This window comes from Microcaecilia unicolor, chromosome 3 (genome assembly GCF_901765095.1).
Source record: "Microcaecilia unicolor chromosome 3, aMicUni1.1, whole genome shotgun sequence".
Taxonomy (NCBI): Eukaryota; Metazoa; Chordata; class Amphibia; order Gymnophiona; family Siphonopidae; genus Microcaecilia; species Microcaecilia unicolor.
In genome coordinates this window covers 508493780-508520259 of record NC_044033.1, presented here as the reverse complement: position 1 = coordinate 508520259, position 26480 = coordinate 508493780, and the positions used below count along the sequence as shown (strand labels likewise).

The 26480-nt window shown below is 44.2% G+C and overlaps 1 protein-coding gene across 7 annotated transcripts in view; it reads right to left on the bottom strand.

Annotated features, from left to right (window-relative positions):
- Nucleotides 1-26480, bottom strand: part of SYNCRIP (synaptotagmin binding cytoplasmic RNA interacting protein) — a 147315-nt gene that overhangs the window by 7118 nt on the left and 113717 nt on the right. The gene's annotated exons all lie outside the window — the stretch shown is intronic.

Sequence of the window (26480 nt, the reverse complement as noted above, 5' to 3'; positions counted from 1 at the left end):
AATAAAACTACATAGGTAAATATGCTTTAATACAAAAAAAAAGTATCCACAAAATATGCATCTGCTTTTTATGTGAGTATATTGTTAAGGAAAAACTACTGGAATTGTTTTACTCACATAGAGGACAATAATCATTAAAGAGCCTACTTCTCCAAGTGGAAGAGCAGAAATTGACTTAGTTGTTACCCTGTGTTTATTTTTTATTACTCTAGACCAGAGGCACTCCAGCCAGTTAGGTTTTCAAGATATCGACAATAAGGTTTTCAAGGTATCGACAATAAATATTTATGAAAGAGATTTGCATGCACTACCTCCACTGCAAGCAAATCTCTCATATGCATATTCATTGTGGATATCCTGAAAACCTGACTGGCCTCCAGGACCAGGTTTGGGAACCACTGCTCTAGACAACTAATTGCCAACTGGCTCTACAAAAAATGTATCTGACAATTATCTAAATAAAATGACTTATGGGAATTTACATTTTACTGCACAAATATAAAGAACATTAGCTTGTGCTCATCTTCAGTTTTCACAACATCCTTTGTGTTATATATGAGAAAAGATGACTCAAGTGCTATTAGCAAATACATCATTTATATCCTACATTATCCCAATAGATCAGGTTCAATGTGGCCAACAACTTATTTTAATTAACAGTACAAAATGTGATGTGGGATAGTATACATTGAGTAGTAATAGCAAAGTAAATGAGGATTGCATATTACGATATATAATATGGAAACGAATGCTAGATGCAAAGAGGTACTTTATAGTCAATTAGAATGGAACTGAGAAATTGAATAATTGTGCAATTAGGGGTTTAAATTATGATCATCCCTGAGAAACTGCTCCAACAGAGAGGCTTTAAGGTATTTCGTAATATCAAACAATCAGGTTCCCATCTGATGAATTTCGGGAGGGAGTTCCACCATTTGGTACAGAGGTAAGTGAATCCTGACATGTAGATCACATTTTTGTAACTGGGATATTGGAGGGTTAGATAATCTCTTGAACCAGGGACAGTGTTACGAAGGGGGAGATCAATTAAAGGTTGCATATAATCAGGGAGTTTTGAAAGCAAATGTACATAGTTTGAATGTTATTCTGGCTTTGATTGGGAGCCAGTGTAACTTTATAAGCAAAGGGGCTAGACTTTTGAATCTCACAGCCTTGCAGACTAATCTGGCTGCTGTATTTTGACCTGTCTGCAGTTTTTTCAAGGAAGATTCCTTACAGCCAGCATAAATGGCATTGCAATAATCAAAGTGTGATAATATTGTTTGTACTAAGGTTCTAAACATATCATTAAGGAAGAGATGCCTGATTCCTTTTAGTTTCCACATTGCTTGAAGGTTTTTGTGATGGTTGCTTGGACTTGGATGTGAAATAACATGTAGGAATCTATTATACCACGTATCTTTAGTTGGGACTCCAATGGATAAGCTACATTATCAATTGTGAAGTTTTGACAGTTTATGACACAGTGATGGTTAGATAACAGAAATTTTGTTTTCTCTCTATTCTATTCAATTTTAATTTAAAGGTGGAGGCCCAATTCTCCACCAGGTCTAGACCAGATTTGAAGATAGCACTTCTTCAACAGAATCTTTGACAGGGATGTAGATGGTTACGTCATCTGCATAAATACAATTATTATAACCATGGCCATCGAGCACCTTCCTGGGGGGGGGTGGGGGGGTGGGGGGCATCATAATATTGAATAAGATGGGTGAAAAGGAGCGTCCCTGTGGGACTCTGCAGTTTGGAGCCCAATGGGGGGAAACTCTCCTATACTACTACTACTACTTAACATTTCTAGAGCGCTACTAGGGTTACGCAGCGCTGTACAATTTAACAGAGAGAGACAGTCCCTGCTCAAAGAGCTTACAATCTAATAGACAAGTGAACGGTCGGTCCGATAGGGGCAGTCAAATTGGGGCATTCTGGATTCACTGAACGGTAAGGGTTAGGTGCCGAACGCAGCATTGAAGAGGTGTGCTTTAAGCAAAGACTTGAAGACGGGCAGGGAGGGGGCCTGGCGCAAGGGCTCAGGAAGGTTGTTCCAAGCATAGGGTGAGGCGAGGCAGAATGAGCGGAGCCTGGAGTTGGCGGTGGTGGAGAAGGGTACTGAGAGGAGGGATTTATCCTGTGAACGGAGGTTACGGGCGGGAACGTAAGGGGAGATGAGGGTAGAGAGGTAGTGAGGGGCAGCAGACTGAGTGCATTTGTAGGTAAGAAGGAGAAGCTTGAATTGAATGCGGTATCTGATCGGAAGCCAGTGAAGTGACCTGAGGAGAGGGGTGATATGAGTATATCGGTTCTGGCGGAATATGAGACGTGCAGCAGAGTTCTGAACAGACTGAAGGGGGGATAGATGGCTAAGTGGGAGGCCGGTGAGGAGTAAGTTGCAGTAGTCCAGGCGAGAGGTAATGAGAGCGTGGACGAGAGTTCGGGTGGTGTGTTCAGAGAGGAAAGGGCGAATTTTGCTGATGTTAAAGAGGAAGAAGCGACAGGTCTTGGCTATCTGCTGGATATGCGCAGAGAAGGAGAGAGAGGAGTCAAAGATGACTCCGAGGTTGCGGGCAGATGAGACGGGGAGGATGAGGGTGTTATCAACTGAGATAGAAAGTGGAGGAAGAGGAGAAGTGGGTTTTGGTGGAAAGACGATAAGCTCGGTCTTGGACATGTTCAGTTTCAGGTGGCGGTTGGACATCCAGGCAGCAATGTCGGATAAGCAGGCCGATACCTTTGCCTGGGTCTCCGCGGTGATGTCTGGTGTGGAGAGATACAGTTGGGTGTCATCAGCATAGAGATGATACTGGAAACCATGAGATGATACCTAAGTTGTCCATTAGTGCAAGTAGCAAATTATGGTCTACCACGTCGAATGCACTTGACATATCAAATTGCATAAGGATGATTTTCCTGTCTAGGCTAATTTCTTTCCTGAAGTTAGCAATTAAAGTGCTTAGGACTGTTTTTGTGCTGAAATTGGGTCTGAAGCCAGATTGTGTATGGTGAAGGGTAAAGGAGGACAGATGATCCATAAGTTGGTGAGTAACTATGCCCTCAATCACCTTTACTAGTAAAGGGATACAGGCCAATGGCTTGTAATTTGTTACATCATAGGGAATTTTTAGGGATGGTGTTAACATTATGGACCATTTTTCTGAAGGGAAATGACCTAAAGATAGCAAAAGAGAGATATGTGATCTTAGGGATTCTATAAAACAGGTCAGGTGCAGTTTTTAATAGAAAACCAGGGCAAGAATCCAGTACACAGTTAGAAAAGATTTCACCACAGAGAATGATGGCCAACATTTATCAGTTTTGATACTAGTGAGGTTGTGGGTTAGTTCGGTCATATTTAAACATTATAAGGTTCTCTCTAATTTTTTTATGATTTTCTGCTCAAACTATGTAGTTAATTGGGTAGCAGATAGAGCAGATTTGTTGGAGGTAGTACTAGCCCAGGTATCTAAGATTGTATATGTAGAGTTTTAGAGCAGATTTCCAGTGAAATCTATTTTTTTCAGTTTTGGAATTTTGCCATTTTCTTTCAAGTTGCCTACACTTTAATTTGATGCACAGGATATCTTTACTGAACCAGATGGCTTGGCTCTTTTTTTCGATTTAATTTTTATTGGTGCCACAGAGTCTAGTATTGATTTATTTAATACATACCAATCTTTTATGAATGATAATGAATTAGACATGGACATGAGTTCAGTATCTTGTACATAAGTATTGCCATACTGGGAAAGACCAAAGGTCCAGCATCCTGTTTCCAACAGTGGCCAATCCAGGTCACAAATACCCGGCAAGATCCCCAAAATGTACAAAACATTTTATACTGCTTATCCCAGAAACAGTGGATTTTCCCCAAGTAAATTTAATAACGGTCTATGGACTTTTCCTTTAGGAAGCCGACCAAACCTTTTTTAAACTCCGCAAAGCTAACAGCCTTTACCACATTCTCTGGCAACGAAATCCAGAGTTTAATTACACGTTGAGTGAAGAAATATTTTCCCCAATTTGTTTTAAATTTACTACATTGTAGCTTCATCGCATGCCCCCTAGTCCTAGTATTTTTGGAAAGCGTGAACAGATGCTTCACATCTACCCGTTTAACTCCACTCATTATTTTATAGACCTCTATCATATCTCCCCTCAGCTGCCTTTTCTCCAAGCTGAAGAGCCCTAGCCACTTTAGCCTTTCCTCATAGGGAAGTCGTCCCATCCCCTTTATCATTTTCATCCCCCTTCTCTGCACCTTTTCTAATTCCACTATATCTTTTTTGAGATGCGGCGACCAGAATCGAACACAATATTCGAGGTGCTTTTGCACCATGGAGCGATACAAAGGCATTATAACATCCTCATTTTTGTTTTCCATTCCTTTCCTAATAATACCTAACATTCCATTTGCTTTCTTAGCCGCAGCAGCACACTGAGCAGAAGGTTTTTAACATATCATCAATGACGACACCTAGATCCCTTTCTTGGTCTGTGACTCCTAACGTGGAACCTTGCATGACGTAGCTATAATTCGGGTTCCTCTTTCCCACATGCATCACTCTGCACTTGCTCACATTAAACGTCACCTGCCATTTAAACGTCCAGTCTCCCAGTCTCGTAAGGTCCGCTTGTAATTTTTCACAATCCTCCCGCGATTTAACGACTTTGAATTTGTCATCAGCAAATTTAATTACCTCACTAGTTACTCCCATCTGTAGGTCATTTACAAATATGTTAAAAAGCAGCGGTCCCAGCACATTGCCCTGGGGAACCCCACTAATTACCCTTCTCCATTGAGAATACTGACCATTTAACCCTACTCTGTTTTCTTTTAACCAGTTTTTAATCCACAATAGAACACTACCTCCTATCCCATGACTCTCCAATTTCCTCTGGAGTCTTTCATAAGGTACTTTGTCAAACGCCTTCTGAAAATCCAGACACAATTTCAACTGGCTCCCCTTTATCCACATGTTTGTTCACCCCTTCAAAGAAATGTAGTAGATTGGCGAGGCAAGATTTCCCTTCACTAAATCTATGCTGACTTTGTCTCGTTAATCCATGCTTTTGAATATGCTCTGTAATTTTGTTTACTGGTTCACTGGTCTATAATTTCACGGATCTCCTCTGGAACCTTTTTAAAAAATTGGCGTTACATTGGCCACCCTCCAATCTTCCGGTACCACGCTCGATTTTAAGGATAAATTACATATTTCTAATAGCTCTGCAAGGTCATTTTTCAGTTCTATCAGTACTTGGGATGGATACCATCCGGTCCAGGAGATTTGCTACTCTTCAGTTTGTAGAACTGCCCCATTACACCCTCCGGGTGTACAGAGCATTCTGTTTGTTTTTTGGCCGCCGCCACACACCAGGCATAAGATTTCAGTCTATTGTCTATGATCACACCTAAATCTTTTTCTTGGGTGCTGACTCTTAAGATGGATTTTTAGCACCAAGTAACTATGATTTGGATTATTCTCAATACGCATTACTTTGCATTTGTCCACATTAAATTTCATTGCCATTTGGATACCCAGTCTTGCAACTTCCTAAGTCTTCCTGCAATTTTTCACAATCTGCATGCATTCTACAACTGAATAATTTTGTCTGCAAATTTAATCACCTCATTCGTTCCAATTTCCAGATCATTAATAAATATGTTAAATAGCACAGGTCCTAGTACAGATCCTTGGGGCTCTCCACTATTCACTCTCATTCACCCTTGAGTTCATAGACGACGACCAAATCTGCCTGCATCTCAAAGCGATGTATTTGGAAAAGTATGAAATGAAGCAAAAGTCGTGCTGCAACCCGTTCTACAAACAAAATCACATAGTTAAACATGGACTGTTGAAAGTCGATCTAGCCATGTCTGATGATTTGATAAAATTGAAAACAAATGTGAAGCCGGGCCAAAAAATGTGTTCCAAGTGTAAAGCCAAATATGTTTCTATGGTCAAAAGCAAGGCAGAGTCACCGTCATCAGAAAATTCGATATGGACATTTCAGACAGTCTTGATCAAAGTTTGATTGATTTGGGGACTTCTCCATTAAAAATTCGGAGGTTGGCCAGTAGGGATAAAACTGGATATGTAAAACGAAAAAATTGAACGTGTGCAGAAAGTGGTAGCAGAAAAAATAATGGTAGCCGCTGCAGTATCAGCCGAAGATATTGGACAAACTAGCAAGTCGGCTGCTAAGGAATGCCTGTCATGCCAAGATTACACTGACCTAATCGAAGATGTGAAAACAAAAATTAAAATAGCCAATAGATCCATGAAAATTCAATTATTGACTTTGGCCCCAAAGAGTTGGTCAATACTAGTGACAGCAAAAATGTTTAGCGTTTCAGAACGTATGGTTAAAACAGCGTGAAAATTAAAGCAAGAGAGGCATTTGTGCACTACCGGATGCAAGAGTTGGCAAACTGCTACCAAAGGCAATCGCCGACAAAGTTTGAGATTTCTACGAGGATGATGAATTTAGCAGGATGTGCCCTGGTAAAAAAGATTTTGTTTCTGTTCGGCTTGATGGCATCAAGGTTCAAAATCAAAAGCGGTTGCTACTGTGCAATCTGAAAGAACTGTATGTAGCATATCGAAACAAATATGGTGCTGAAATTGTTTTTTCCAAATTCTGTGAGCTCAGACCAAAGTGGTGTGTTACTGTCGGTGCCTCAGGCACACATTCCGTCTGTGTCTGCACCACCCATCAGAATGTTAAGCTTATGCTACAAGGTGCCAACATTAAAGAAGACTACAAGATGCTCATGGGAAAGGCAGTTTGCAATCTGGACACCAAAGATTGTATGTTGCAGCGATGCCAAAACTGTCCTGGTGAAGAGGCACTGATAGCATATTTGGAAGAAATATTTGAGGACTGGGACTCAGAAGAATCAATAGAATTCAAACAATGGGTTCATACTGACCGAGAAACGCTCGAAACACATGTTCTCACTGTTGACAACTTTACTGAAAAACTCGCTAGCAAAATGTGGAAACTGACCGGCCACCACTTCATTTCAAAACATCAAAGCGAATATTTGAAGTCATTAAAAGCTGGCCTAAAAGAAACCGAACTTTATTGTACTGATGGATTTTGCACAGAATTACTCGTTTGTTGTCCAAGACGCTGCTCAAGGCTTTCACTGGGAGAATTCACAATGCACAGTGCATCCATTCGTCGCTTATTATATCAATAAAGATTGCGTGCGGCAAATTGTCAACTGCTGCATAATTTCTGATCATATGCAATATGATACGGTTTCCGTGCACACGCTCATTTGTAAGTTGATTGAGTTTTTGACGAATAACACGAAGATTACAAGAATATACTACTTTAGTGACGGTTCAGCAGAACAATACAAAAATTAAAAAAATTTCATCAATCTATGCAATAACAAGAATGATTTTGAAATTGAAGCCGAATGGAACTTTTTTAGCACAAGTCATGGCAAGTCACCATGTGATGGAGTTGGTGGCACGACTACTACTACTACTACTATTTAACATTTCTAAAGCGCTACTAGGGTTACGCAGCGCTGTACAATTTAACACAGAAAGACAGTCCCTGCTCAATGAGCTTACGACTAAACGTTTGGCTGCTCGAGCCAGCCTCCAGCGACCATTAACCGACCAAATACTGACGCCAATAGATCTGTTTAACTTTTGTGACAAAAATATTCATGGAATTAAATATATGTATGTTCCGACTGAAGAAATCCAAGAAAACAGGATGCTGCAAGAAGAAAGATAGAAAGCTAGCAGCACAATAGCTGGCACAAGAGATCATCACCAGTTTGTGCTAGTTGATTCGAATTCGATTTCTGTCAGCAAAGTTTCAAATGGCACGATTAATTTTGTGGCCAAAATTTCCGATATCATCGATCCTAATTTACAATTGGCCAAACTATTTCCTGGTTGATATGTTGCCTGCATTTACGACAATAAGTGGTGGGTAGGCAACGTTGTAGAAATTTCCATCGAACAAAATGATGCATTGGTAACATTTATGCTTCCACCAGGCATATGCCAGCGATGAAAAACCAACCCTACTTTAAGGGGTTTGAAACATGCTTTTTCTAATGAAAATGATTAAAAAGAGTTTTCAGAAGGTCTTTTCTTGTAAAAGTGGGCTGGTATTTTTGGCGTTTTTGCAAAAATCATCAACTTTACACTTAATTTGTGAACTAATGGAAAATATTAGGAGAATGAAAATTTATATTCGAAAACCTTGTGTTGATAAGTTGTTGTGTGCAAAGTTTCACGTTTATCACACCTTTAATTCCAGAGATATAAAAAGCCAAACTTTACAATTTTTTTGTGCCGCAAATTTTTCGGACAAAGTTTGCTTCAAGTTTTCTTCATGGAAATTGCTCATGAAGATTTTTTAAATTATTTTAATAGAGCGCAAAACGTTGTACAAGATGGCCAAGTTTTGTTTCTCTCAACAAAATATTGCCGGAGATACAGTGTCTCAAAGTTGCCGAAATCTCGGAGTCATACCATAGAAGGCTGCAGTATGGGGGTCAAACAGATTACTATATCTCAGCAAGTATTGCATCGGCAAACGTAAAACTTTACCAATGTTCATTGGGTACATGTATGAATGTTCACAGAAAATTTCATCGAAATCCATGATGGTCGCGCAGGGGCCACCAGACCACTTGACATGGAATGACCCACGAAAGTAGGCATACACCCAACACTGTTATATTCCAGCCTTCACAGGTATTTCAGATATGTACGAAGGAAATACTACTACTAGTATTGTAGCTTGCTCTTTGGCCCGACTCAGATCCATATGTTTCATAGCCATGCGCTTATGGGAACAAATGCAAACCCAGTTTGCATTTCTATATGATTAGCTGCTTAAGAGCCCATTACTAGATGAAATCCAAGATACCAGTTTTTGTTGGCACTGCACAGTCCACAATTTAGTTAACCTAAGTTAGCCTGACAAAGGCTTCTGGGAAGTATTACAGCTCTGACCACTGGTCTCACCCATAAGGTGATGTCAGTAAAGATAAAACTTGATGTCTTCAAAGTTTTGGGCTTATTTAGATGATATATACTGCTGCCAGAAATCTGTGTGATTGAGTAGTGCATCTGGTAATCTGGCCATTCAAGCAACGAGACACAAATTGGTCATATGGTCTACTGCCATAGGACCTCCTTTTATGCAGCACACGGAGGGAAAAAGCAACGACATTGTTCGTCCGCAGCCACAGTTAGCCTGAGAGGCGGTAATGGGGATTTTTTTTTTTTAATCCAAATGACACATTGGGGGAACATCAATGGAAGCTTTTTTTTTTTTTTTTTATCTTCCCTCTAGCAGTAAAGCGGCTGTGATGAAAGCTGGCTGGCCTACCTTCAGTGGGGCCCTCCCTAGGCCTATCTTCACACACCCTAGTGGTTTCTTCAGGAGGGGAGGAAAGAACCCCACTCTTTCCTGCCTGTTCTCACCATTCGGCTGTGTGACAGAACAGTGTGTTTTAAGCCTGTAAACTGCCTAAATTAATTCGGAAGTGTATTTCTCTAGTTTGGCCAGCAAGTGGTACATGTTTATGCTTAAAGCAGTTATAGAGGACTGACCTCTCCTTCTTTTAGAGGTCTTTACTAAGATGCACGCTAAAATTGTGGGTGCGCTAAACGTTAGAGATGCCATGCGAAAAACATGAGCACGCCTTAGTAAAAGACACCCTTAGTTAGCACACTGATAAAGGAAATGCCTGTAGTGATGTAACAAGCTTTGTTTTGTTGTTGTTTTATTAACTTAACTATTCTGGACTGATTGACCCAGGAGCTCTTTTTTTTTTAATTTAGTGGCTTTCCCCCAGTTTCAGCCCAGGAGAAGAGAGAGAGAAAGCTCTTTGCTGAAGCCCTGTAAAAAAAAGTTATATTTTGTAACTGGTGAGCGGCTATATGCCCTGATCTTCCCAGGTACTTTTTAGAAAGTAAACAAATGTTTAGTTAGTGTTATAATTGATCCATATTTCAGTTACCTGTTCTTGTTTGCTGATTGCACGTTTTTTGTTCATTGTTCAAATTTTAAGACAAACAACTGTTTACTGACTGTCTGGACTGATGAAGAATCCTTCTGGTTTGTGTTCCTTGTTCAATATATTTTTAAGATAATTGTTTATTGACTCTGCCTGTCTGGACTGATAAAGAATCCTGGCAGTTTGTGTGTTGGGTCTGTGAGTGCTTTCTGGAAACTGTGGGACCACTGGGAATGTGGCCCCAGTAACCTAGAAATCACTGGGGATAATTTGGGAGCAGAAGACTCGCCCAGAGGCAGTTGTGACCCAGTCAGTGGGAGGAGGGTGCTAGTATAGAGCACGAACAGCAGGTGCAGGCAGATCAGAGCTGTGCTGGGAAAAGACCCTTTAAGTGTCCACGGGGTAACCCCAGGTGGGTGGCTAGGTGCTTCGTGACAGACTGGCTGTCTGACCCACTCCGCCCCACCTCCCAAGCCTTGGTGTGCTCTCCCTGGATCTACGATCACATGCCATGGTGGTCTAGTGGCCTCATCTGGGACAGGAAAGAACCCAACTTTTTCCTGCCCGCTCCCACTGCTCTCTGGCTGGTGCATTTTTTCAAAATTGCCACCGAGACTTCAAGCAGTAATCTCATGAGGCTGCCACATGAAGTCTACGTGGCCATTTGGATGAAGTGGTGATACTGGATCAGAGCAGCTGCAGCAGGGCAGAAAAGAGGGGGGTTTCTTTCCAGCCCTGAAGACTGATGCAGCTCCTCCTCCAGTAGCTCTCTGGTGAGTACAAAGGGAGTGGGAAAAAACCTATGGATCGTGTGTGGGTGCAAGGAGGACTGGAAAAAAATAATGCATCGTGGTGTGTGAACGTAAGGGGGCTGGAAAAAAATAATAGATGGTATGGGGACTTGAAAAAAATTAATGAATGGTGTGTGGGTGCAGGAGGAGGGCTGAAAAACTTACTTTTAGCTTTGAACAGGGAGAAGCAGGGAAGAAAAGTTGACTGTGGGGATGAGAGTAGATGGGAATGGATTAAGGATAGGGATATCTTTGTCCCCACCCCTCATAGGAAGCCTGTAGCTAACTCGGGTGGCTACTAAAAAAAACAAAAACAAAATGGCAATGGTCTTTGAAACACTTTTACAACACCATGGTACAACAACCACAGTGTTGTCGCACGTCAAATTGGGGCTACCGCAGAGGTCCAGTAGTAGTTACCACCCCCGGCGCACACTACTTCCGGCAAGACAAAAATACTTTCTATTTTTGTAGTGCCAGGTTAGCATGGGAGCCCGTCACCTAAATAGGTCGCGGTAAGGGCCCTGGCGTCCCCCCCCCCCCCCTGAAATGACCGTGCTCCAATCCCTGTGATTAGCGCAGTGCCATTTCTCTTTTTTTTTTGGGGGGGGGGGGGGGGGGACTGAAAACAACCTTTTAGTTGCTGCGGTAAAAGGGGGACTCGGAGAGCAGCAAATCCACGTCAATGCCAGCAGAGGCCCCCTTTTACTGCAGCTTGGTAAAAGGGGCCCTTTGTGACATAGGAATTAATGACAAATAACTTGTAGAATTTTGCAGAATTCGCAAATTTTGTGCACAGAATTTTAATTTTTTTTGGCACAGAATTCCAGCAGGAGAAGATATAGGTGCATTGTTCTTAATAACAGACTGTACAAATAGGCAGACTTCTGAAGCCTGGGTCTTCAAAAGAAAAATCACACCTACTTGAGAAAAAAGGTGTCTTCAGATCAAAAGACTCTACGCTGGGAAATCAGGCATATGCTGAACAGACTTGCAATTTCTTCATGTATAAAAACACAGGAGCTCAGGGAGAGACATATACAAATATTCATACACACTTACACAGACCTACATAAACATATGCAGAGAAACATCTTCCATCAGTTTTATTCTATTTCTAAATCTTATACCGAATAGTATCTTTCCTTTAAGACACTTTGCCAAATGCTGTACATTTGTATCAGGCTTTCTTGGTACATAAAATACCTTTTTCCCTACAAACCTGTGTTGCTGCATATTATTTGCTACACTCCATGCCTCTGGGAAGTGGACTAAGGATTATTCAATTCAGGAAATTAACGACAGTTGTGTTGATGGTGCAAGAGTTGGTAGGTTTCATGATTCGAGGCATCTTTATGTTAGAACATAAGCATTGCCATTCGGGATAGACTTAAAGTCCATCAAGCCCACTATCCTGTTTCCAACAGTGGCCAATCCAGGTCACAAGTACCTGGCAAGATCAGAGAATAGTAAAACAGATTTCATGCTGCTTATCCTAGAAATAAGCACTGGATTTTCCCAAGTCTATCTTAATAAACATTTATGGACTTTTCGTTTGGGAAATTATCCACATCTTTTTTAAACCTTAAGCTAACTGCTTTTACCACATTCTATGAAAACGAACTGCAGAGTTTAATTACCTGTTGAGTGAAGAAATATTTTCTCCGGTTTGTTTTAAATGTACTACTTAGTAGCGTCATTGCGTGCCCCTTAGTCATAGGATTTTGGGGGGTTGGGGGGGGGGGGATTTGCACTATATGTCAAAGAGGGAATTGAGTCAAACAAAATAAACATTCTATATGAAACAGATAACAGCGTGGAATCATGAATGGAAATTCCATATGTGAAGGGAAGGAGTAATCTTGTAGGGCTGTACTACTGTCTGCCAGGCCACAACGAACAGACAGATGAAGAAATGTTTACAGAAATTAGGAAAGCTGACAAACTGGGCAACAGTATAATAATGGTTGATTTCAATTACCCCAATATTGGCTGGATAAATCTTAACTTAGGGAGCACCAGGGAGAAAAATTCCCAGAGGTAATAAATGACTGCTTCTTGAAGCAACTGGTCCAGGAACTGACAAGCAGGGGAGCCATTTTAGATCTAGTCCTTGGTGACGTGCAGGGCATAGTACGAGAGGTAAGTGTTGGGTCCCCTGGGAAATAGTGATTTATTTATTTGTTGCATTTGTATCCCACATTTTCCCACCTCTTTGCAGGCTCAATGTGGCTTACAATACATCATGAATAATGAGAGTACATGAGAAAGTATATATTTAGTAATAGCAGAAGGATTTTGGGTAACATGATAATGATAAAACATGGTAGTATTTTAACAAGCAAACATTGTAAGAGATATTTAAGAAATATATAAGAGTTATAAAGAAAATGTACATTTAGTAATAGTTGAAGATCTTGGGTAATATGATAATGAAAAACATGATAGTAGTTTGGCAAGCGAATATTGTAGGGGAAATTCTGGATGTGTGTACAGGAATTCATATTTGTTGATCATTGCTGTATGCCTTGTTGAAGAGACTGGTCTTCAGTAGACTTTGGAAGTTGGCTTGTTCATAGGTCGTTTTTAGGTTTCGCAGTAGCGCATTCCAGAATTGTGTGCTCAGGTAGGAAAAGGTAGACGCATGCGTTAGTTTGTATTTAAGACCTTTACAATTTGGGAAGTGAAGATCAGGGAATGTATGGGATAATTTTTTAGCATTCCTGGGTGGTAAGTCTATCAGGTCTGACATGTAGGCTGGTGCGTCTCCGTGAATAATTTTGTGAACTAGGGTGCAAATTTTGTACGTGATACATTCTTTGAGTGGGAGCCAGTGCAGTTTTTCTCGTAGGGGTTTGGCGCTTTTGTATTTTGTTTTACCGAATGAGTCTAGCTGCAGTGTTCTGAGCTGTCTGAAGTTTCTTATTTGCTCTTTGCAGCCAGCGTAAAGTGCATGGCAGTAATCTAGATGACTGAGTACCATTGATTGAACCAGGTTGTGGAAGACGGTTCTTGGGAAGAAAGGTCTTACTCTTTTTAGTTTCCACATTGCATCTTCTTGGTTGTGTTTTTCGCGTGACTATCAAGTGTTAGGTGTCGATCAATGGTAACTCCAAGAATTTTTAGGGTGTCCGAAATTGGAAGATTCAAGTTTTGGTGTGTCAATGGTGGTGAATTTGTTAGTGTTGTATTGCGAGGTGAATATTAGGCATTGGGTTTTTTCTGCATTGAGTTTCAACTTGAATGCGTCTGCCCATGTGTGCATGATGTGTATGATCAGTATGAGCTACTATCTGGATTGACGCCACAAAGCAAATCTACTGTAACTGCATTAAAAAAAAAATTTTTTTTGTTACATTTGTACTCTGCGCTTTCCCACTCATGGCAGGCTCAATGCGGCTTACATGGGGCAGGTTAAGTGACTTGCCCAGAGTCACAAGGAGCTGCCTGTGCCTGAAGTGGGAATCAAACTCAGTTCCTCAGTTCCCCAGGACCAAAGTCCACCACCCTAACCACTAGGCCACTTTCAAAAGGACTATAATAAAATGAGGAACATGGTTAAAAAGAAGCTAAAAGGATCGGTTGCAAAGGTTAGGACATTAAATCAAGTACTGATGTTTAAAATACCATCTTGGAAGCCTAGACCAGATGCATTCCACATATTTACAAAGGTGGAAAGAAGAGAAAACGACAGCTAGCATGGATAAAAGGTGAAGTGAAAGAAGCTATGAGAGTCAAAAGTATGTCCTTCAAAGAACAGAAAAAGGATCCAAATGAAGAAAATAAGAAGCAATATAAGCACTGTCTAGTTAGATGCAAAGCATTGGTAAAGAAGCTAAAAGATAAGCTATAAAGAGAAACTTGCCAGAGGCAAAAACTCACAGTAACAACTTTTTCATGTACATCAGAAGCAAAAAGATGTACATCAGAAGCAAAAAGCCTGCAAGGGAATCCGTGAGACAGTTAGATCATGAAGGAGCAAAAGGGGCACTCAGGGAGGACAAGGCCATAGCAGAGAAACTGAATGACTTTGCTTTGGTCTTTACAGAAGAAGACAAGAGATCTACCTGTACCAGAAATGGATTTCAAGGGTGATGATGCGGAGGAACTGAAAGAAATCTCTGTGAACCCGAAATCCGTACAGAGCCAAATCAACAAATTAAAGAGTAGTAAATCACTTGAACCTGATGGCATGCATCCAAGGATACTGAAAGAGCGCAACATGAAATTGCTGATCTGCTGTTAGTAATCTGTAACCTGTCATTAAATTACCACTGACTCGTCAAAGTCAAAAAATCCTAGGGCTTTCAAAAACATGGCACCCACTGCACTTCTGGTGACCTATAGGAACCAGAGGAATGCCTGGATGGTCAAAGGCATTTTCTATAACTGGTTTTTCAAGTAATTTGTTCCATCAGTAAAAACCTTCTTGAAAATGATAAATCTGCCTAAGAAAGCAATCCTTCGTTTGGATAATGCACCATCTCATCCTGACGAGGAGGAACTGAGAAGTGCTGTCAGAGTGCTTTTCCTGCCTCCCAATATCACATCATTGTGTCAGCCAATGGACCACGGCATACTGGAAACCTTAAAGAAAAAAATATATTGCCGTAAGCTTCTTACAACGCTTGTTTGTGCGCTCTTTGAAGGGAAAGGAATGATTGAAGTTTTAAAGCCAAGTGAACATTAAAGATGTTATTTACTGGATCGCTTGGCATAGGATGAAATTGAGCCTCCAACCCTAGAAAAATCATGGAGAAAGTTAATTCCTGAGAATGAAAATGAACAAGGACATGACACTGAACATGGAGAAGCTGAGGAATACTGCCTTCCTTTGGTAAAAGAAATACCGGATTGTGAGAATGCTTGTGAGGATGGATACAAGCAGAAGAGCAAGGAGAGCTAACTGACTATGATGTGATTGTTGTGGTGAATGGGAATGGAGATGATGGTGATGAAGACACCTTGAGTGAGGCTGAACCTAGAATTGTAAAAGTCAGTCATAGTGAAGGCATTAAGGCAATTAAGGTTGCACTGGCATACGTGGAGCAACAAGAGGAAGTGACAGCTATGGATGTAATGGTTATTGAGAGGCTGGCATGACCTTACAGCGAAGTAAAATGGGAAAACAAACATCACAAAATTTTACAAAACAATTTTATAATTTATCTTTACCAGTTGCATTGCTACTAGGTATACAGCACAGTATGCACTCTTTCTGAATCTGTTTTTTAAAGTTCTGTAGTTGTCTTATTTTGGTACAGTGATTACAGTACAATATGCTTTAGCGCTCCAATCATGCTGTAGAATGTGCTATAGTGCTTTTACTAAAGAATTTTTGAAAATTGAGAACTATATGCCTTGGTTAACGCATTGAGGGGGTTCCCACTGTTTTCCGTATTATCCAACTTCCTCAGCGACCCTCCTGACCGGTCAAGACGCTTGGGTTATGCACTCCTACCAGTAGAGGGAGATTGAGAAACACTGAACTTTGAACACTGTATATATAACCTGTGCAGAACCCCAACTAGCCAGTATTTTCTCAGTCTCCAGCAGAGGTAGAAGTACAGCCTGTGCAGTCTTACTAGTCTGGTGAGATCTTTAAAAGAAAAAAAAAATAATAATAAATTGGGAGTATTTCCTGTTAATTGGTTCAGAAGCCTGTGCGTGGTTTAAACAAACAAAGAAGTGCTTCGGGGGTGTGAGTCCGGTGGAGCCCACTCTTCTGCTTAGCCGGGTCCCTCCCCCTGTGCTGCTCTCTCTGGTATTGGCAGCTTTGTGCCTCGGCTCCCGTGTCAGGACGGGAGCCTTGAGTGCCTTTGCAATCAGCAGCTGTCAGGCTCAATTTTAGTTGTTTAAAAAATAAAAAAAATAATAATAATAAAGAGGCAGCTCCGTCTCAGCTGGCTGCCTTTTCTTGTGCTGTCTGGAGGAGCAGTGGTGTTATTTTTGGTGGGAGGGAGTTCTGGGATTTACTGCAGGGGGCCGTTTCATCTCTCCCTCCTGTTGTGCAGAGGTCCACTGCCAAGCTTCTCAGTTGCTGTGCGTGCTCGCGCCGGGGGATAGAAGTGCCGGGAGGTCAATGTCGGCTCTGCGGGGAACCGAAGCAGGTGTTGGCGGCTCCCCCAGAGTTGACAGCGGAGGTCCCTGTGGCGCCTGCTGCATCTGTAGCATCGGGTTCGCAGGCAGTAGTGTCAGTGGGGGGGGGGGGGGGGGGGGGGGGGGGGGGGAGAGGAAACAGTTCACTTCCACCTAAAAGACCCTGTCTAGAGTGGGCAGATGAGGTGGAGTGTTATACCCCTACCAGCTCTGAGGGGGCTCTCAGTGAGATAGGGGAGGCCGATCTTTTTGAGTGCTCTCAGGAGCAGGATTGTGTGATCCCTGGGGAGGATCCCTCAGTGGTCCGAATATTTCACAGAGATGAGCCTGCTGAGCTTATAGATCAGGTGACCTCTACGCTTAAGTTTGAGCAGGCAGAGGTTCCCGTGGGAGAGGTGAAGCAGGTGGACCCTTTGGTCAAGGGTATTACGCATAAGGTGCGGTCCTTTCCCATGAATAAGGATCTCCAGGAGATGATTTCTCAGGAGTGGGTGTCTTCTGATTCTCCGTGTAAGGTGACTCGGGCAATGGTGAGGCTTTATCCTCTTCCTCAGGAGGATAAGGACTCTCAAGGCTTCCACAGTGGATGCGGTGGTTACGGCGGTCACTAAGGCTACGGCTATTCCAGTAGACGGCAGCGCCACTCTCCGTGATCCCCAAAATAGAAAGTTTGAATGTTTTCTGAAGCGTAGTTTTGATTTGTCGGCTCTGGCCCTCCAGGCTTCTGTGTGTGGGGGTTTGGTAGATCGAGCTTGTTTTCGCTGGTCCGAGAAGCTTCTTGATGATTCGATGGATGTTGGGGCTTCTTGTGTACAGGAATTAGCCAAATTAGAGCCAAATTAGAGATGGGGTCGTCCTTTTTGTCCAATGCGCTTTACGACTTGTTGCGGGCGTCAGCCAAGAATATGGCCCTGGTAGTTGGAGCGCGTCAGGCTCTTTGGCTGCGAGATTGGGTCGCAGATGTGGCCTCCAAGTCTAAATTTATTTATTTATTATATTTGTATCCCGCACTTTCCCACTAAAAGCAGGCTCAATGCGGCTTACATAGTAATAGGTAACACAGAATTTTGTTATGTAAAGTAGGAAATTAAGTATAACATAATAATAGGATGGATGGGTAGTAATAGGATGGATAGGTAGGTAGAGACAGGTGATAGAGAGAGGAAGGTTAGGTGGGAAATAGAGTCTGGGTCAATGTCGTTTTCTCTTCTGTATATGTAAGGTAGATGGGTTCAAGAGATTAGTCTGGGTCTTTTGGGTAGGCTTGTTTGAATAGATGGGCTTTTAGTGCATTTCTAAATGGTAGGTGGTCATGGATTGCTCGGATAGGTCTAGGGAGAGCGTTCCATAGACGGCTGCCCAGGAAGGAGAAATTGGATCCATAAGTTTTGTACTTGAAACCTTTACAGCTGGGATAGTGCAGGTTGAGATATTTTCGGAGGATACAGACATGTTTCTAGCTGGAAGGTCGACCTGATTTATCATATTGTGTATGCTGCCCTTTAAAGGCTCCATGCTCTTTGGCGAGGATTTGGATAAACTGGTATATGGTCTTAGTGACGCTAAGGTACCTCGTCTTCCGGAATTTCGTCCCAAAACAGGTGCCAGACTGTTGTTGACACGGGAACGTTTTCGGGAAGCCCAACAGTATAGACCGGGTAGATCTAATGGGGCTTCTAGAGGTCGTTTTTTTCAGCACACCCAGTCCTTTCGAGGGGGCCGTCGTGGAGGGCGTGACTTCTCCTCTTGGCCCCCCCACCAATGAAGGTGTGGGAGCCCAGCCTCTGGTGCGAGTAGGCGCTCGGCTGAGACAGTTTTACCAGAGACGGGCCCAGATCACATCACTCGAAGTTGTTCGAGACGGGTATGCGCTGGAGTTCAAATGTTCGCTCCCCAAGTTCTTTCTGGAGTCCCCGTGTTGTTCTTGTATCTAGGTGGTGGCAGTACGGGACACGTTGCTTCGTTTGGTCAATCCGGGAGCAGTGGTTCCCGTCCCCCCTGGGCAGCGGGGAACAGGTTGCTATTTGATTTAATTTGTGGTGCCAAAAAAGGAGGGATACTTTTGGCCTATTTTAGATCTCAAAAGGATCAATTCTGCTCTAAAGGTTCCCTCCTTTCGAATGGAAACGTTGCGTTCGGTCATTGTGGCAGTTCGGAGTGGGGAGTTCCTCACTTCGCTGGATTTCCTTGAAGCTTATCTGCACATTCCCATTTGAGCGACTCATCAGCGTTTTCTTCATTTTGCCGTCTTAGGAAAGCATTTTCAGTTCTGTGCACTGCCTTTTGGCCTTGCGACAGCTCCCCGCACCTTTTCCAAGGTTATGGTAGTGGTAGCGGCGGCGTTGCGGAAGCAGGGCATTTTAGTGCACTCTTTATCTCAACGACTGGTTGATTCAGGCCAAGTCAAGGATGAAGAGGGAAGCAGCAACTGCTCGAGTGGTGAGTTTCTTAGAGTACCTTGGTTGGGTGGTAATCTGGCCAAGAGTCATCTCAGTCTGTCCCAGTCTCTGGCGTATCTGGGGGTCCCTTTTCGATACGGTAAAGGGCCGGGTGTTTTTGCTGCCGCTTTGAATAGTCAAGTTGCAGGATCAGATTTGTCAGCTTCTTGCGGAGAGAACGCTGACGGCCCGTACTTACCTTCAAGTACTGGGGATGATGGCGGCATCCATAGAAGTAGTCCCTTGGGCCAGGGCAAACATGCGACAGTTGCAGTCAGCTCTCCTGAGCTGGTCTCCTCAAACGCAGGATTTGGAGGTGCACTTGCCATTGACCAGAATTCCCCATCTCAGCCTGTGGTGGTGGCTCCACACGTCCAACCTGGAAAAAGGGATGCCTTTGGAATCCCCAGAATGGATAGCTGTCACCACGGACGCCAGCTTGGGAAGCTGGGGAGCTCATTGTCTCGGTCAGGTAGCCCAAGGCCGGTGGTCTCGGGAGGAAGCGCAGTGGTCCATCAATCGGTTGGAGACACTGGCCATTCGCTTGGCCTATCAATTCTTCCAGGATCTGCTTCTCGACAAGGCAGTCAGAGTGTACTGCGACAATGCCACGGCCGTGGCCTATGTCAACCGGCAAGGGGGCACAAACAGCCAGGCGGTCGCAGAGGAGGCGGCGGAGTTGTTTCGCTGAGCAAAACTTCATCTTCGGGCTCTTTCGCCGGGGCATATGGCCAGAGTGGACAATGTGGACGCAGATTATCTGAGCAGACGTACATACTCTGGATCCCGGAAAGTGGGTTCTGCATCAGTCTGTTTTCTCTTGCATTGTGTTGGAATGGGGCCTTCCAGTGATGGATCTCATGGCGACGGCAGGCAATGCGCAAGTACAATGATTTTTCAGTCAAAGAAGAGATCCTCAGGCGGAGGGGATCAACATGCTTCTTCTGCTGTGGCCTCAGGAGTTGCTGTATGTTTTTCCGCCTTGGCCTCTGGTTGGTCGAGTAGTTCAGCGCATCGAGCATCACTCAGGACTGGTGAGTTTGATAGCCCCGAATTGGCTGCGTTGTCCATGATACGGAGATCTGGTGCGCCTAGCAGAAGCGGATCAGATACCATTGACAGAAGCAGTATTGTGCCAGGGTCCGATCGTAATGTCAGATCCATCTCCGTTCTCGCTTGGCTCCTGAAAGGAACAGGTTGAGGAAGAAAGGTTTTTCTTCTAGGGTCATCGTTACAATGTTAAAATCCCGCAAGCAGTCCACTTCTCTGGCGTATGTTTGGGTCTGGAGGCTTTTCGAGCACTGGTGTCAGGATCAGGCATATCTCCCTTTTTGTACTTTAATCTCGGAAGTGTTGTATTTTTTTGCAGGATGGTTTAGACAGGGGTTTGGCCCTGTTTACCTTGAAGGTGCAGGTTGTGGCCTTGTCCTATTTCTGGGGAAGGATTCAGGGGAAGTCCTTGGCTTCTGCACCTGATGTGGTCGTTTTCTGAGGGGGGATCAAATTGATTCGTCCTCCTCGACGTCAGTTGGTTCCCCCGTGGGACTTGAATCTTGTTTTGGACGCTTTGGTCCAGCCTCCGTTTGAACCTTTGGAGTCGGCTACTTGCAAGGATCTTTCCCCGAAAGCAGTGTTTTTGGCGGCCATTACGTCGGCACTGAGGGTTTCAGAGCTTCATGCTTTGTCTTGAAGGGCTTCTTTCTTGTCTTTTTCCAAAGAAAAGGTTTCTTTAGGTCAGTGCCATCTTTTTTGCCTAAGGTGGTTTCCAATTTTCATGCTAATCAGACGATTTCCCTGCCAGTTCTGGGGGATAAGGCAGGGGATTCAGAGCAGCATTGTTTGGCTAAACTAGATGTTCTGCGGGTATTACGTTTTTAACTGAAGAGAACTCATGAGTTCCAGGTCTCTGATTGGTTGTTTGCTCTCCATGGCAGAACTAACAAGGGTGCTGCCGCTTCCAAGGCAACTATAGCCCGGTGGTTGAAGGAGGTGAATGCATCTGCCTATTTACTGAAGGGCCGTGAGGTGCCTCTGGCTTTTCTGGCTCACTCCACTAGGGGAGTGGCGGCCTCCTGGGTGGAAAATAGTATGATCCCTCCGCAGAGTATTTGTCGGGCGGCAGTTTGGTCTTCCTTACATTCCTTTGTGAAGCATCATAGGACTGACGTTCATGCGAAGGAAGCGGAAAGTTTTGGTGCAGAAGTTTTGACCTCTGGCCTTCGGGGGTCCCGCCCATAGATGTTTACTGCTTTGGTACGTCCCAAGCGTCTTGACCAGTCTGGAGGGTCGCTGAGGAAGGTGAAATTAGGTCTTACCTGCTAATTCACTTTCCTCTAGACCCTCCAGACCAGTCAAGAACCCGCCCTGTAGTTAGGTAAGGCCATGAGGTGTTCTTTTTTGAGCAGTTGTTTTTCTTTTGCTGCAGCTGATTGTTGGTTAGGTTTATTCAGGCTACAGTTGCCAGGTGCAGATTCTGGTATGAGTCTGGTACAGGTTTGGTTGCGCTTGTGTCCAGCCTGTGGAAGCACAAACATTCTTGGTTTTGAGTTGCCACGTACAGGGTTCTGTGAGGTGGTTTGATTTTTCTTCCCTGCTTTGTTATTCATTACTGGCTAGTTGGGGTTCTGCACAGGTTATATATAGTATTCAAAGTTCAGTGTTTCTCAGTCTCCCTCTGCTGGTAGGAGTGCATAACCCAAGCATCTTGACCGGTCTGGAGGGTCTAGAGGAAAGAAAATTAGCAGGTATGCCCTAATTTCACCTTTTCACTTATTTGACAATGGGCTCCTGGTTACCTCAGATAATCGAGACTCTACTTTATGTTAAAAAGCAGTGGTTCCAGCAAGGACCCCTGGGGAACTCCCCGGTTTACTCTTCTCCATTAAGAATACTGACCATTTAACCCTACTCTCTGTTTTCTATCTTTTAACCAGTTTTTGATCCACAAGGTAAAATTATGTCTTACCTGATAATTTTCTTTCCTTTAACACAGCAGATGAATCCAGGAACTAGTGGGTTAAGTCCGCTACCAGCAGGTGGAGATAGACAAACTAAAGGCAGTGATGCCAGACAGCCAGCTCCCTTCCTTAGTATGCCATTCGTAAGAATTTGCCAAGGCCAAAAATATGAAACCAACAACAACCAGAAACCATCCTCACTATGAAAAACAGAGAACCAAATAAGAACTTCAAAATAACTGCAACTTGATCCAGAAATCGGAACCTTTTCTGTATTCCCATATCTGTCTGAACTCTGCAAAAGAGAACCCAGAAGGAAAAAATAGCCACACTGCGCGGAAAATGAAAAAAACGTTGGCTGAACTAGGGAGGGATCCTGGATTCATCTGCTGCGTTAAGGGAAAGAAAATCAGGCAAGATATAGTTTTACCTTCCTTGTCACTTGCAGCAGATGAAACCAGGAACTAGTGGGATGTACCAAAGCACTCCTTAAGTAAGGTGGGAAGCCGACGCTCCCTGCACCAACACTCCCGCACGAAAACTCGCATCCTTCCGAGCAGACACGTCTAGCCTGTAATGCTTTGCAAAAGTGTGACGGGACACCCAAGTAGCCGCCCGACAAATCTCTTACAGAGATAAGGCTGACGCCTCCACCCGAGTAGAATGTGCCTTCAGGGCCACTGGAGACGCCCGCCCTTGTAGCAGATACGCCGCTCCAATGGCTTCCCTAATCCAGCGAGCAATGGAAGCCTTAGAAGCCGCCTCACCTCTTTTCGATCCTGACAAGAGCACAAAGAGATGATCCGAGCGTCGAAACTCAGAGATCTGAAAATACAGAAACAAGGCTCGCCGCACGTCCAGGAAATGTAGTGAGCAAACTCCTGCTTTAGAAAATTGCAAAAAAGGATCTCTGGAAGACAAAGCCTGAATTTCAGAAATCCTCCTAGCCAAAGCAATGGCCACCAAAAACACTGTCTTAACTGTTAGATCCTTCTCAGAAACCTTATTCAACGGCTCAAACGGTGGGGCCTGGAGGGCCGCAGAGGAGGCCAAAGCCAAAGAGCCCCACATAGGAAATGGACCACCGATCTGCTCTCCTCCCAAGTGGACCTGCACCCCATTATTGGGAGGCCCGAGGAGCCCCCTGACGAGAGGGGGATCCAGTCGGACGCTTCTTGTTGCAAAGGGAAGAACGCTGCCCAAAACGAGGACGCTAAAAGTCTGCGCTGGACCGCCTCGGGCGATACAGTCGCATATCTCTGAAACGTGACCTCGAGGCTCCCTGCCTGGAAGTAGACTTGGGTCTATCCTCCGGAGCACGCTGAGATTTGGAATCCCCCAAATCTTTAACAATCTTTTCTAGGTCTTGCCCAAAAAGCAATTTCCCTCGGAAAGGCAATTTAATGAGCCGTTGCTCATATCTGCGGCCCAATGACGGAGCCACAGAAGACGCCGAGAGGAAACGATCAAGGCCATGAGTTTGGCCGAAGCACGGCCCAAATCATACAAGGCATCCGCCAAGTACGCCAGCCCATTATCCATCAGCGACATCTGAGGAGTTCCCGGCATATCAGACTCCGAAATCAAATCATGACAGAATGTAGCCAACTGAGACAAGCTCTAGCCGCATAACTACAAACAGAAGCTTGACGTGTCAAAGCGGCCATCTCAAAGGCACGTTTTAAAGAGGACTCTAGCCGTCTTGTCTTGCATATCCTTAGGTGCCACACCATCTTCCACTGGAAGAGTAGTCTTCTTAGTGACCGCCGTCACCAGGGCATCCACCCTAGGTAGAGCAAACTGCTCTAAATGGTCCGCTGAAACCGGATACAGCCTGGCCATAGCCCTGGCTACTTTCAGACCCCCATCCGGATCTGCCCACTGGGCCGAAATCAACTCTTCAATAGCTTCATGTACCGGAAAGGCCTTAGAAGGTCATCTGGTACTAGCCATCTTGGGGTTGACCGCCGGAGAAGCCGCAACCTCAGGGTCTTCTATATAAAGGAGGACAACTCCTCCTTATGGAAAATCCTCATGGCGGAAGAGTCCTCCGTCCTCCACATCCTCTACCCTCATCTGCTCCGAAAAAGCCACCACGGAGGAAGCTGCAGGCGACTGTATGCAGGACCCCTCCGCAGACCCCAAAGAAAGCCAAGGCTTTTTAAGGGAGGAGAAATCCTCTGGGGGAAAACCCAAAATCTCTTGGTTACCCCCAGATCCCCTGAGAGAATCAAAGGCCGAAGCTGTGGCAGTCGCGCGTGCGTGTGTGTGTGGGGGGGGGGGGGGGGGGAGGCCCTTTTCAACAAAAACGCCTAATGGAGTAGCAAAATATACTCTGGGGAAAACCCCTCCCCCACAACGGAGGTCACAGCCATGGCACCTGCACCATCGCCTACAGTGCCTGACAGCCCCCCCCCCCCCCCTCTACCAGCGGAGAAGCAGCTTTGCCCAAAACTGCTACCGGCGCCGGCTCTGCGACCGATCGTAAAATGGCATGAGAACCGCCAGGCTCTGGGTGGGAAAACACGCTCTAGGGGTGGGGGTGCGATGGCACAGCTCCATTGAGTCCCGCCAAATCAGCGCACCCCGCGCTGCAAAGGCCCGCTGCCGAATGCCGTTTCCCGCAACGGGAACAGCATTTTACCGCCTCCGCTGCCCGTCCCCGAACAGGAACCCAGGACTTACCCCGGACTAGGAAAGTGCGGGAACTGACAGCTAAGCCAAAGAAAAAAAACTCTCCGACTCCACTTCAAGGCAGGCTCAGACAAGCAGGCAACAGAAAACAGGACACGGACAGCAGTAACACAAACCTGCTCTCAGCAAACACACTTCCCTGTGTTTCTCTTTTAAATAAATTCTATGGTTCTCTCTTTTTTTTTTTTTAAGTGAGGCAGAAACAGGGAAGGAAAGGAACAGCAAAAGCCTGTTCAGAGGGAATTTGAGGTGCAGCAGGGACCCAACAACTGCGTATGCTGCCAAAGGGGACACCACCAGTCTGCCACCCCCAGCTCAAACTGGCCACCATCCCAGGAGCACTCTCAGAGGCCTTGGGCCCAGGAGCTGGAGAAAAAGCCATCCACCACCTGCTCAGATAGAGACATACTAACTGAGGAAGGAGCTGGCCGTCTGGCATCACTGCCTTTAGTTTGTTTAGTTCTATCTCCACCTGCTGGTAGGCGGACTTAACCCACTAGTTCCTGGATTCATCTGCTGCAAGTGACAAGGAACAGGACATTACCTCCCTATCCCATGACTTTCTAATTTCCTCAGGTGTCTCATGAGGTACTTTGTGAAATGCCTTTTGAAAATCCAGATACACAACATCAACTGGCTCACCTTTATCCACGTGTTTATTCACCCATTCAAAGAAACGTAGTAGATTGGTAAGGTAAGACTTCCATTGACTAAATCCATGCTTATGTATATGCTCTGTAATTTTTTTTTTTTTTTTTTTTTTAATAACAGCCTCTACCACTTTACTCAGCACCAATGTCAGGCTCACCGGTCTATAATTTTCTGGACCACCTCTGGAACCCTTTTAAAAAACAGGAATACATTGGCCACCTTCCAATCTTCTGGTACCATGCTTGATTTTAAAGATAAATTACACATTACTAACAATAGCTCTGCCAAGTTAAAGGTCCTTAGGTACAGGATGAGACAGAAATCTCTGTTCTTTGTCATCAACCCTGCCCTCTTTCCCTTGGTGGAATAGGTTCTACTGCACTTGTTTCTAAGAAAGAGAGAGCTTCCTGGTATTTCTTAATTTTGATCAAGACTGGTGGGTAATTTGATGGAACCACCTGGACAGGATAGTATACACCACAGGGTACTGAAATAACTCAAATATGAAGCTGCAGATCTGCTGTTAGTGATCCATAACATTTCATTAAAATCATCTATAGTACTTGAAGATTGGAGGGTGGCCAATGGAATGCCTATTTTAAAAAAGGGATCCAGGGGAGATCCGGGAAATTACAGACCAGTGGAAACTATTATAAAGAATAAAAATCACTGAACACAGACAAACATGGTTTAATGGGATAGAGTTAGCATGGATTCAGCCAAGGGAAGTCTTGCCTCAATCTGCTTCACTTCTTTGAATGCGTGAACAAATATGTGGATAAAGGTGAGCAGGTTGATGCAACGTATCTAGATTTTCAGAAAGCGT